This window comes from Hermetia illucens, chromosome 3 (assembly GCF_905115235.1).
Source record: "Hermetia illucens chromosome 3, iHerIll2.2.curated.20191125, whole genome shotgun sequence".
In the NCBI taxonomy this organism is placed as follows: Eukaryota; Metazoa; Arthropoda; class Insecta; order Diptera; family Stratiomyidae; genus Hermetia; species Hermetia illucens.
The window spans coordinates 164,786,433-164,799,489 of NC_051851.1; the positions used below are offsets into that span (position 1 = coordinate 164,786,433).

At 42.6% G+C, this 13,057-nt stretch overlaps 1 protein-coding gene across 6 annotated transcripts in view; it reads left to right on the plus strand.

Moving 5' to 3' along the window:
• LOC119650581 overlaps positions 1-13,057 on the plus strand; it is a 235,885-nt gene that overhangs the window by 70,554 nt on the left and 152,274 nt on the right. Inside the window, exon 1 of one of the 6 annotated variants that reach the window (XM_038053407.1) lies at positions 9,811-9,829. The exons of the other annotated variants lie outside the window; for them this stretch is intronic. The gene's annotated coding sequence lies outside the window, so the exon portion shown is untranslated. Of the gene's footprint in view, positions 1-9,810; positions 9,830-13,057 lie in introns of those variants that run through there. 6 annotated transcript variants of the gene reach the window in all.

The window sequence follows — 13,057 nt, forward strand, 5'->3', positions numbered from 1 at the left end:
CGCAGTAGCCGAATGCTCCGAAGGACTAATTAGGAGATCAGACTTGAGTCTGCACGCGGATTCATCTGAAGTGGCAATAGGTCATGAAACCTTACCAGGGGTATACTGGTACTGCGGCGGTACATCGGAAGTACCAACCCTGAACTTCAGGGCCACCGCTTTAGACGCCCGTGGAATCAACTGACGGCCATCCGGTCCGGTCGTTTACCTTCTACCTTACCTTCGAATAGACGCTTGAGAATTATTCTGTCGTCCTTACGCTCGCCATCGCCTGCCCCCTCGAACTTCCAAATCTTAATATGGATACCGATCTCTGGTTCATCGTAGATTAGGTACAACTCACTGTTGTATCTCATTCACCATTCGCCGTCCACCCTCATTGGGTTTAAGATTCTCCCGATGGTTCGACCTTCGAAATCTTTGATTTTTGTTCTCGAGTCTCTCTCGGGATTGTACCTAAAGGAAATGTGTCAATGTGTCACGTTACTAATCCAATGCAACATCTTTGTCTCCATAACCGCCAGACGCCGTTCATTGTCTTTTATAGTCGGTCAACACTCAGAACTGTAGAGGACGATTGGGGGACGATATTGCGGTAAATTTTAGACTTACGATGTTCGTTGATACGTCGATCACATAGAATACCAGATGTGGAACGCCACTTCATTCAGGCGGCAGTATTGCGTGAAACAATTTCATAACCCAGTTCTCCATTGGTTGATAGGACTGATCCGAGATATTTAAATTGTTCAGTTCTGGGGAGGTCACTGCCATTGACATAATGGTACCTATTTCACGGGGATTTTTCGACAAAAATTTATTTTTTTTTGTGTTGCATGAGGCGAATAAGCCGTGAACATTTCGAAGAATTTCATTGGATAGATTTTGGGCTATGGTGGCAGCCGATTTTCAACATGCAGTTTCAGGAAAAACGCATTTAAAAACTAGAATGTGATTTTTAGCTATAAAACCTTAACTGGTCATTAATCTGCTATACCTAGTCCAACTTCCATGTGGTGGCACGGGGAAACGCCAGATTCACTATGCTCCAAAGGCCTAATTAGGGTGATCAGATTCGGATCTGCATGGGGACTTATCCTTTTTTGTTTTTCTTTATTGGTGGAGGTGAAAATCTTAAAAAGACGCTGCTGCGCCAGGTTACAGCAGCGTGTGTGATTCTCACCCACTAAAACCACCCTTTTTTTTCCGCCCATATCCTCGCGGGAACACGGTGAAGTATTACTTCGTAAGGAGCGCTCTGGTTTACACCAGCACAACCAAGTCACGCGTGTGTCGCGCTTTCCAAGTTCGTTCCAGTTCTTTCAGCTTCTTGCATATCGTTGTTATTGTTCCGCTTATCGCACTCCAGTTTGCTGCGGACCTCAGCATCTCCTTTATGAAATTAAGGGGTCAGATAACTGCATAATTTAATCGTTTAATCTCCTTCTTTCATTCGCAAATCTCGGACAGTGGGACAAATACTCCGGGTCCTCCTTCTTCGATAGAAATAGTGTGCCTCATTCGCTAGGTGATTCAAGGGAATCATTGCCGCGATGACACACACTGCCTCACCTGATACTGTTGTATATGCACTGCACTCCCTCAATGCGTTTGGTCGGAATGCCGAACTAAAACTTTTCTGGTTCGCTGTATTATCCAGTGCGCACGCCCATGCAGGAGCCACGTATAGCAGGATGGATTTCACCACCCTTGCGATAAACAGCCGGCGACTGGATTTTGGCCCTCCAATATTTCGCATCATCTTTGCCAGAGATGAACTAGTCTTTGCTGACTTTTCGCGAGCATAGTCTAGGTGCCCCTTCAAGCTCAACTTGACATTGATCATTATCCCCAGGTATCTAACGATCCATTTTGAAACGACCTTGTGATTACCAACGCGGATTTTGACAGTGGTAATAATTTTCCTGCGATTGGTAATAAGGACCGCCTCCGTATTATCTTCCGCTAGGTCCAACTTCACCATTTGGAGCCATGCTTTGATGGTATGAATGGTTTCACTTGCATACAGTTCCACGTCCTGATGGTCTTTCGCAACTACTACCACTGCCAGGTCGTCTGCAAAACCATTCAATGTTGCCTAATTGGCACGCGAAGGTAAACCACTCCAATTATCCAAGCTAAGTAATCTGAGACACCCAGTTTAGCCAGAGTGCCCTTAATCCAACCTCAGTTGGCTGAGTTAAAGGCATTCCTGACATCCAACGTTACCACTGCGCAGCACTTACAACCGCCCGATGCTTCCCGTTGCAATGGCATCAATCGTGAATCGCGCTTTGCGAAACCCATACTGCCACTCCGATAGACCACCAGCTAGCTCAACGAACGGAAGCAACCTGTTTTATATCACCCTCTCCAACATCTTCCCCATAGTGCCTAACATACAGATAGGGCGATACGAAAAGGATGCCCCAGGTGGTTTTTGGGGCTTCGGTAGCAGAACCAACCTCTCTTTTCCACTGAGCGGGAAACACTCCTTAAACCATGCATGATTCAAGTGTACTTATCAACCATGCGGGCCTGATTTTAGCAGCCAACTTCAAGGCTTTGTTCGGAATCCCGTCCAATCCCGGAGTCTTACTGTCTCCAATTTTTCTACAGATCTCCCGTAGTTCCTCCTCAGTCACCCCGGCGATTGGGAAGACGTCCTGTTGAACCATTGAATAAGGTCCCCTTTCTTCTTGTTGTGGAAAAACGATTGCGATTATTTTCAACAAAGGTCGTGGGCACGTAACTTTGGGTGATTTTTGTCCACGAATCTTGTTCATTACAACCTTGTAAGCAGCGCCCCAGGGGTACGTAAGGCACAACTGCTTGTAGCAATTCCTCTTGCTTTCCCCTATAGCCTTCTTAAGGCTACTTCGAAGATCATTTTATTCTTTCTCCACCTGCTGATGTTCTGGCTTTCCTCTGGTCCTTTGGCAAAGTCTCCTTGCTCGCAGACACGAATCTTTCAACAGCGCGATTTGTTGGTTCCACCAGAAGTTTGTTTTACTACCGTGATGAAACTTGCGTCGCGGCATTGTAGAGTCGCAGGACTCAGTTATCCGTTGACGCAACTGGCTCACTTTTTCCAACCCCATTCCCTTCGGGTCGTAACTTCCTTCTAAAGCGCAAGGAATGTCTCTTCTTCGAAAGGCCCAGTGGACCACCCAGCTATCCTGGTTTTTCCGCTTTTGATGTTCAATCGACTGTTGCCTCCCCTATTCCTGATGTCGAGAAAGATGGCCTGATGGTCACTGTGAGTATAGTGCTCACTCACCCGCCAGACCATTCCCGTCGCCAATAAGGTACTGCGGTAGGTTAGATCGCCGATTGAGCCCAGTCCTCTGTCTCGGAAAGTGGGGACGCATCCAACGTTGGCGAGTACGATGTTCAGCTCCGCGAAGGTTTCAAGCAAGATTTGGCCCGTGGTCTTCGTCACTCGACTTTCCCAGTCTAAACCCCATGCGTTGAAATCGCCGGCAAGGACTTTGGGGCGCAATGCTGACCACATTGCTTCTTACAGGATAGTGTAATCTTGTAGTGTACCGTTACGGTCTTCAATTAAGTGCTCTAACACATTTGAAGGCCTAGATCCAATACGGATTGTTGCGCCAACGATTATATTATCCAAAATACATCGCGCAAACCTAGCAAAAGATCAACACCTGAGCTAAAGTTGGAAATAAAACAAAAGATAAATAACGTCTCCGGTTTCTAATGCATCGACCGAGAGAGAAGATCCACGATAGATCGCATCCTCAATCGATGTTTTTCCTTTCTTAGATATACCATGAGGGCGTCTTTGCAGGTGCCCTCCCTGAGTTGACATCCTTACCCTGATTTATTGAAGAATTCCGCCTTATTATTGTGAGTTTTGCCGGGCTAGAGAGGAGAAAGGACAAAGAAAGTCCTTAAATTAAGAGAAATTTTGTTGAAATGAATTTCAATATAAAGCGGAGTTTCATGTTATTTGAAAGAAATAATAAAAATAAAAGGATCAAATAAAGTTCGCTGATTTTGTCGATCTGCGTTTGCTTAACAGATGGCTATGAGCCGAGGACCTCTTTCCTTAGACGGAGGAATTTATGTGTACAAAAGGCTCATTATGAAAGAGCAGGTGGACAACGACCAGTGCAGAATGTGTGGTTGGGCGTTAGAGACGTAGAACCATCTCAGTTCTGATTGCATGGTTATGGCACCTGTGTAGCACACGAGCAGGCATAATGATGAATGGGAGGTGACCAATCAAAACCTTGCATATAAGCGTTGGCCAATCACGTGAGCATGTTCGGTTTATCGATATGAGCCGCAAACAGTACTCAGTAGCTCTGCTTGCAGCATGTTATTGGTACCGGCATTAATTATAATTATTATTAAAAAGTTTGGTAGAACCCCCAATACTTTTAATAAAGCTTTTGATAAATCGTGGTCGAATAAAATTTCTTACAGCAGGAGATCACATCACCTACTTCAGACAGAAATGTTTTGTTTTAAAAGACTGAACTAGTGTTTTTGCCTAAAAAGGTAGATTTTGCGAATTTTCTAAAAACAACTCATACAGTGAGTTACGTCGAATTTAAGGTGGATTCGCTATACATGCGAAAAGGGGGTGTCAATTTTTTTCTCCAAATATAGTCATGTGGGGTATCAAATGAAAGGTCTGGGTTAGTACTTTCCGAAGTCGGTCTTAGTTTTGACATTTGTTCAGGATGGGGGTGGGGATGGTTCGAAAGTGATCATTTCTGTCACGGACCCATTCTAAGAAACTAAACAACTGAAAAATCTGAAAAACATTAAGAGGCTGTCACTATATAGTAACTAAGCTCCGAAATACCCTCCATACTGATATCTGTGCGAAAACTAAGCAAGGGAAGGGATACTAAACCGAAGGTATTTCAAGTAAGGATTCTAAAGGATTGTTTTAAAGTATTCGTAACTGGCAAAAACATTACACACTTAGGAGGGCCGCCGATATGACTCTCAAAATATGAAATAAGAGAAACAGTCAACCCGGATATTATCCCTGAAAGCAACACTCATAGGAAGCAAGCAATGTTTACTTTGAGGATTGATTTTCTGCAGATCCTTCCCAATAAACGTAACAGATATATTCAATATATTGTGTGAAAATTCGAAGATATTACACTTGCTCAAATGTATCTAAACTTGTGAATATGAAAAAAAATAACATCCAAAACTCTATCAAATCCAATCCGAGATAAATCTTTCTCTTGCAAGGAAAAAGCTTATAAATATAAATTGAAATATTTCAGGGAAAAAGCACTAAATTTCATAGACATAAAAAATTTTTTTAAAAAAAGATTTCAAATATGTATTTCTTGTATTTGCACGGAAATAGTCACTATGTTCACTTCGATATTGGATATATGATAAATGTGCATTAGATACTGAAATCGACTCGAATATAACAAACAATAAATCCAGAGTTTATTTTACTCATGCGATTTCTCATGTGGAATTCGGTGTGAAATGGGTTTTTCCTGAATTTGAATTTTTTAGGTGCAGGTTTTTTTCTATGGAAAACAGTTGCGTGTATCCTTTCTGTGATCCATATCAATTTCATTGAATATTTACCCAGTAGATCATGTGGAATTATGAGTCTGATGTGGTGGCTGAAGTTGTCTTTTAGGATAATAGCGTACTTAGGTAGGCTTTTTAGGAATCAGAATAAATGAATTCATATTCGATACCTGGGAAGAGATATATGTCATAATGTGAATAAAAAATTTAAGCTTGGATTTTCCGCACCGAAAAGTTTATAGATACCACTCAACTCTGAGGATCATAAGCAACATTACTCCGAGTATTTATTCCCAAGACAGTTTGGTTTTAGAGAAATGAATGCCGTCATGGAGGTTGCCAATGCGATTCTTCGATTTAAACCCATCGATTTCGACGGATAATGCTCCTCGTAACATTAGATGTTAGTCACACCTTCAATTCCATAAGATGAGCAGCTATGCCAGACCCTCTCTCATTGGCCAAGATACCTTTTGTAAAAATTAGGGGACTATGCTCTGTGAGACGTTGAAGGAGGAAGTATTACCAAGTCGGGTATAGCACACAAATCCAGGAAGAGGTGTATTGTTAACGCCTAGCTTAAGATTAAGACGGAGAACTCTGCGGATGTCGCCTATCTACCGTATTGTCTCATTGCAGGCTGTGATTGTGAAGGGATTCTTTGCTGAGAAATGTTAGACGATCCGCAAGAGCAAGGGGGAAGACTCAAAATAGATGGAGAATGGCAACATATGCAGAGTGAATGGCAACTCCCTGAGGTAAATGAGCCACGAGGCAAATAAACTGAACGATTTATCTGAAGATTAGGTCCTATAATATCTCAAGCAAGCCTATCACCGTTAGGAACTTTAATATATTCCCTACTTCCAAATCCTTCAACTATGAATCTGGTATTAAGTTTTCACCCAGGGGGAAAAATGCCGTACACTTGACCATTTCGTCCGCTGTCTCATTGCCTTCCAACCCAACATGGCCTGGAACCCAGGGCATCCAGATCTTATTGAGCGAGCCGAGCGTATTCAGTCTATCAAGCCATTCTCATACCAGTTTAGAGTTCACCTGGTTGGACCTAAATGGTCGTCGGTTGGTTGTTAGTCAGGATAGCAATGTTCTGCCCCCCGTAATTCCTTTGGAGACACATCTGTCTATCGCGTATATTTCCGCCTAAAATATGCTAGTGTGTTTACCCATTGGTCCCAAGTACATATTCCTTGGACCAATGATCCCCGCCCGCTCCTTCTGCTGTGAGGGATCCGTCAGTGTACCAAGTAATCAGTTGCTGGTTTAAAACGTATGTCACAGCCACGTTCTTCCAGTTTGCCTTGTTATTCCAAAGTGTATCAAACTTCTTGTCGAAGTCAAACCTCGTTGTCATATTATCCCTTGGTATCAATAATTCATGGCACCGCCTAAAAAGAAAATCAATCTTCCTTAAATTTTGGCAGCTCCCCGCGTCAATGATACTTCCGGTCATCCTGAATAGTGTCCTTCTTGCTGGCATTTGTATGTGCAAATGGAGAGGATTTGGTTCCAGAAGGACCCTCGGGGATGCCACTGGGCATGCTTTCATTGCCCCATTGATACACACGCAAGACAGCCTTTGGAGTTTGAGTAATTCCCTAGTTTGTGTGCTGAGTTCAGTTTCTTCAGCCAGTGTATATCCAAAGCAGTAACTTCGGGGTGCAACCCCCCATAGACCTGAAAGTCACCAAAGCCCTTGTAACTTTCGTAATTCCCTAATATTTGACCTCTGTTTCTCGTTTCACCTCCATGTCATGTAACCTTGTGGTTCTCAGGTGATCAAGCTTACGTTTCCTAGTCGATGGTACCATTGGTTCGATTGGAACGCAACCCCGCCTCCCTACACTGGTAAACCTTAATCCAGTTTGGATTCTATCACATTGGCTATCCTCATATTTTCCCCTTCAGATTAAAACGATGTCGTCCGCGTAACCCGCCCTGCGTAACTTGTACCTATTGGTACTTCTATTGGTACTTCTATTTGCCTACCCTCTACCACTTTGTCCATCCAGAAAGCCAGGATATTTCCCACTGCCTTGCGAATTAGGTTATCTTCTATCTCTGTATGCAATGTGTTGTCGGATGCTCCTTCGATGCCCAAAAACGCAGACAGTGCTATTTCTTTCATTTCTATGGCATCCCGTAATACATCCGTCAGCTGATACAGAGCAGTTTCGGTTGAGGTCCTACCTGGTAAGCGGGTTGACACTAATGTAGGGGTTTTTGTCCATCCAGAAAGCGAGGATGTTTCCCACTCCCTTGCGAACTAGGGCATCTTCTATCCCGAGTACAGATGATGTTAATCAAATTGGTCTGAAAAATTTAGAGTGAAAAGGATCCCTTTTATCTGCTTTCGGAATTAAGAAGACTTTCACCCGCCTTCATGCCCTTGGTATATATATATCCCAGGACTATGCTGCCCTTTACCACGTTCAGCAGAGACTCTAAAATGGTTTATAGGCTTCTCTGGATTAGTGCTGGGAAGATGCCATCTACTCCGAGTGATTTTATTGGTTTAGAAGTTATCACTGCCCACCTTACCCTAGCTTCCGAATATCTCCTCTGCTAGTTTCCAGTTCTCCTTTCTACCCCTTTTATTCGTTGTTGGAGTGTCAGGCAGGTGGTAGGAGCCCGGGAAATGAGTTCTGAGAAGTGGTGTACTCTGTTCCCCCCATTATCATTAAATGTTCCATCCTCATTCTTCAAACAGACGGAAGATGTTACCTCGTCTTTGACTACAGCTTTCTACTTTCACTAGATTGGTAAAGAGCAATCCCCTGACTGCATGTTCTACAATAATAGGATTGACAACGTCGAGCACAACTTTTTTTTTATGGCGACAGAATGGGATTTATTAGGAACTCTATGCAGACACAATGGAGCTCTCTCTGAACCAGATAGTCAAAAAGATGATTTGAGGTCTCGCTATGTTGTGAGAGCAGGAGGGCTACCCGGAAGTCCGATGGAAGTATAAATGTCTTTATATGAAATAATGCTGCCTCTTTTACCTTGGTGGAATGTTATCGAAATTGTTCTTATCGATATCGATATTTCGGGAGCCAGTTGAAGAGTAATGATAGAGCATTGCCAAAATTCGTGTTCATCCTATTTTCCTTCGATAGTCCGGAGATTTCTAAACTTTTTAGGATATCCAAAAACTGTGTTGCTCTATGTGTAGCATCTCGTAGTTATCTATGGTGATGTTATGACTGCTGCTTACCATGTTCATGGTTACTTTACTGTTTGTTCACTGCAACCGTACTTTCCCTATATGTTCTCTGAGGCTGATAGTTGCCAGTCTTTTAGTTCGTCCAAAGTAGATCTGGTCGCATTCCGGACAATTGATTTTGTAGATCCCACTCCTCTCATTATTCTGCAGACAGTCTTTTGGGGAAGCCAGTTTTTGTCTTAGCTGTTGTTTCATGCCTGTAGCTATTGGCACCGAGTTTGTTTTCTCCATTATTTTTTTTATGTTACGCGTTGTCCTTGAAGAGATACTCGGGAATCTGCTCCTGTTCTCTGAGTTTTCATGTTGCTGTACCCTTAGGTGCGTTAGTTTGCTCTCTCTGTTGCCTCTCCTGTTGGCCACGCAAGGACATCATCCACATACCTTACCCAAAAATAAGGGGCTATTTCCTCTTTTTCCATCCTCTCTCTAATTTTTTTCATGACGATTTCGCTGAGTAGTAGTGAGATGGGTTTACCCGTTTCAACTCCTGAGGTTGTCTTGTAGAATCTATCCCCAAAGGTAAAATAGGTTGCGCTCATACATTGGTAGGCCAGTTTTATGTATTGGCAAACCTCTTTTGTCCACTCAGGCGAACCTTCTCTCGTCAAATGGTTTTCCTCCAGGTAGCAGAGCGCCTCCTTTACAGGGATGCTAGGAGACAGACCTTTCACAGCAATTCGTCGTTAGCGATTTCCTTCAGGTTTTCTCCTGTTCTTATGTAACGCATCATAGCTGATGATGATGAGTTGCCCCTGCCGTACCCGAGTTAAAATTCTTAAATAAATTATGTATTTTGCCTGCAATGAGGGTTCTGCACATGAAGAAACTGGGAAATACTTTCTCCCAAATTAGGGCTTTGCACCAACACGCAGAATTCCCTTATCCTAAACAAAATCAATTTATTTCCGAAAATTTGAAATTCAACCGCTTGTTCTAATTATACCTAGAAAAGTCTTATTTTCTTTTAATAAAACAATCAACATTTAACCTTTTCCTTTTCTCATTTCAGGTTAGTGTAATGAACCAAAAGAAACTGTAAGTAGATTTCGAACTGGCAGTATTTAGTAAGTAGTTAGAAATATCTCTAGCTTGAATTAAAGACTCTGCATCGACAGCGAAAACTAAACTCTACTTATGTTCTCGTCATATTTAAGCAATCTTAAGAACAACGACCTCAAAACTAAAAACACATGTTTCTTGTGACAGCTTCTTCAGCCACGTGACGACAAGAAGCAGGTATAGCAGGAGGAAATCCATGCAATCGGACCCGATGCTTTCCCTTTCTCCGTCACATAGTACTTTTCATCCTTCCCACCATTTTCTTTTTGAATTCCTCCATCCCGTCTGGACTCAACAGTAATAGAAATTAACCAATTTTAAATTATTCATTCTAGTTGACCATTTCGTTTTTTTCTTTAAAACTTCTACATAAAACTCAGCAACCTTCAAATCTGCAGAAAATCTAGATTCTATTTAATGAAATAAATCCAATTAATATATATAACATATTTTACACCAGAAGTAATCACTAACTAATCTCTTTTAATAATCGCAATGCTATGTGTTTGCTCATGCCGAGGTCAGTTAGATGCATTTTGGCAAGCATGCTTATATATTGAGGTGAGACTGCGAATGTACACCAATTCTTGCGTATCGGCTCGTTGGATTTCCAATGTTCTTTGTTTTGGAGCTAATTGATGACTTTATATATGCAGTTGCTGAGATGCGAAACAAGGGATTAGCGGGTTTTGCTCTACCTCCTGTGTTGTCGGAAACTTAAGTTGCAACAGTTGTTTTTTGTAATCTGGCGAGGTGGCCTAAGCTGGAAACAGGTTGTGGTTGTAATTCTTGGGCATCTTAAATGAGAGAAAGTGAATTGGATCGTTGTAGTAATTAGCAGAAAAATGACAGGATACGTTTTGACGATAGGTAAAAGAAGAATGTATCTGCTGATCATATCTGCTTTTGTCAATCATAAATTGGTTCTTTTAAACGTTAATTTCTAGTGCCCTCAATGCGTCTGGTAAAATTTGGCGACTTCAATCAACTTGTCCTTAAGCTTTGCTAGATATTAACTTTGCTGAACCTTAAAAACATCAGTATGTCCGCGGTTATTGTTAAAGTGAACACTTTGCTTTCCATCTCAAAACTGTTAAATGGTGGAAATCAGCCCTTTCGGTTAAAGATCGTTACCATTTTCTGCCTTAAATTATATTAAAGGTTTGCCAGAAGCAATGAGTACCGCTGGTACGATAATGAGTTATAATGTTAGTGTGGCGAGCGAAATTAATTTCTTAGACGATCGCAACGTGGCCCACATATACAGATTTCTGGATGCCCTCAACTTTTGCCAAGCAAAGCAAAAGGAGGGAGAGTATGATAACCAGTCAGACAGAGAATCTGTTTGCCTTCTTTCCCAAATCCGAAACAATTTAGCCGAGGTCCACTCAAATCGCGTAGTCATGGTATTTGAGGAAACATGCAGTCCATTGGATCCCTTCACATCCTCCAGCGAAAGCAGTATAAAAACTTTACAACTAAACAAAATGATATCGGCACAGAACGTAACCCTGGTGGGCTCTGCTTTGGATATCAAATTCCTCTAAAATTTTACCTCGATGCGGCAAGTGCGTGGCATGTCGCTCTGATGACAGTTATTGGTTTCTGCGGGATGCTCCTTTTGCCTACAGTTCTTCAGAGACATTTCCTTGTAGGGCTATTAAAAGGCCACTCGAAATCGATGAAGACCAGGTGAAGCAAAAGCCTAAATTCGACACCCTATTCCACAGTGATCCGTAAGATATTATGATGGTCTATGTAGAGCAGAAACCAATCTGCTGTCTATCGATCAAGCTTTAGAGTTGTTCCTTGACGCGTTCAAGGAGATAAGTGACTATGAGTTGTGGTCCTTTTCGAAACAGATTTTAACGCCATTCAAATTATATTGTTGTTGTTATTTGCTTTTGTTTGCCCATTGGAACCTGGCGGGCTGACAGTCCAAACAGGATCTGATACTATCCGCGAAGTACACCAACAGGATTGATGGCAGGCACTTAGCCTATGTTGCCAGAAACACACTATCATTTATGACCAGAAAAAGGCCAAACATTAATTTATTAAGTTAGATTCCTTTTTGATTAGTCGATACACTTGCAAACACATACACAAAGCCTGTCCGAACAGACTGGACACGTGTTGCAATCGTTAAGTTGATAATATTGATTTAATCGATACTGCATGTGAGCAGAAGCTCCAAGTATACGAGTATCCTCCGGTTTAATTATAGGTAAAAGTCGGATGAACGTTGCCGAAAAAATTTCCTTTCACCCGCGACGTTGCCAAAAATTTCTCCTCTCATTCCTTGTATGAGTTTTCCTCACCAGCCTTCAGGGCATCAGCAGGGAAGATCTCGACCAATCTCATGGGATACGAACCCAGAGACTTAGGAGCCTCTACATGGGCAAGTTCATTCATCATTCAGAGAATTTTCAGTGATTTGATACCAGGGTAAGACGCCAGGGCATGTATTTGGCTCACTAGGTTGTACGATAGCAGAGTTCGATTGAGTAATTTACAAGACTCGATAGAGTCTGTAATGATGGCAACCTTCTCTTCGCCCATTCCTCTCCTCAACCATCGTGATGGTCTAAAGGACAGTGAGGCCTAGTGGGTTTTACGTGAGTACCTGTCTTGTGGACTTAATCCCACGGTTTTCTTAAAACACGGATTGATTTTGTGACCACAATCACAGCCCCGCTGTGACAAGCAACAACGGCACCAGTCTATACCGAGTTCATGGCTCAGCATTCATACTGGTTGATGCAAGACCTACCAAAATCTCTACCGAACTAAGGAGTACGTCACCCGTGTTGAAACGCCACCCGAAGGTCTCTGTTCGCTTGAACGCAACCACAACCCCCATGAAGCTCCCACTAGGGGGCCAACCGCAAACAACCGAGCTGTACTCACATACAACGGGAGTTCACCCGAAGTATGAAAGTCCAGGGGCTATCCAATTCGTGACCAATTGCCACTTCAGATGAGCCCCGGGCAAACTCGGGTCTGATCGCCCTGATTAGGCCTTTGGAGCATTCGCCTACTGCATCACGAGTGGCAAGCCAAAGTGAATACAGCGTCTGCCGGTGCTACCACTATGGAGGTTCTCTGAGCACCGGCCTAAAGGACAGTAAAAAGTTCAGCCGCCAAAACCGAACTGACATTCAAGGAAAAGCGTGAGATCTTGGCTTTGTCCGGACCAATAAT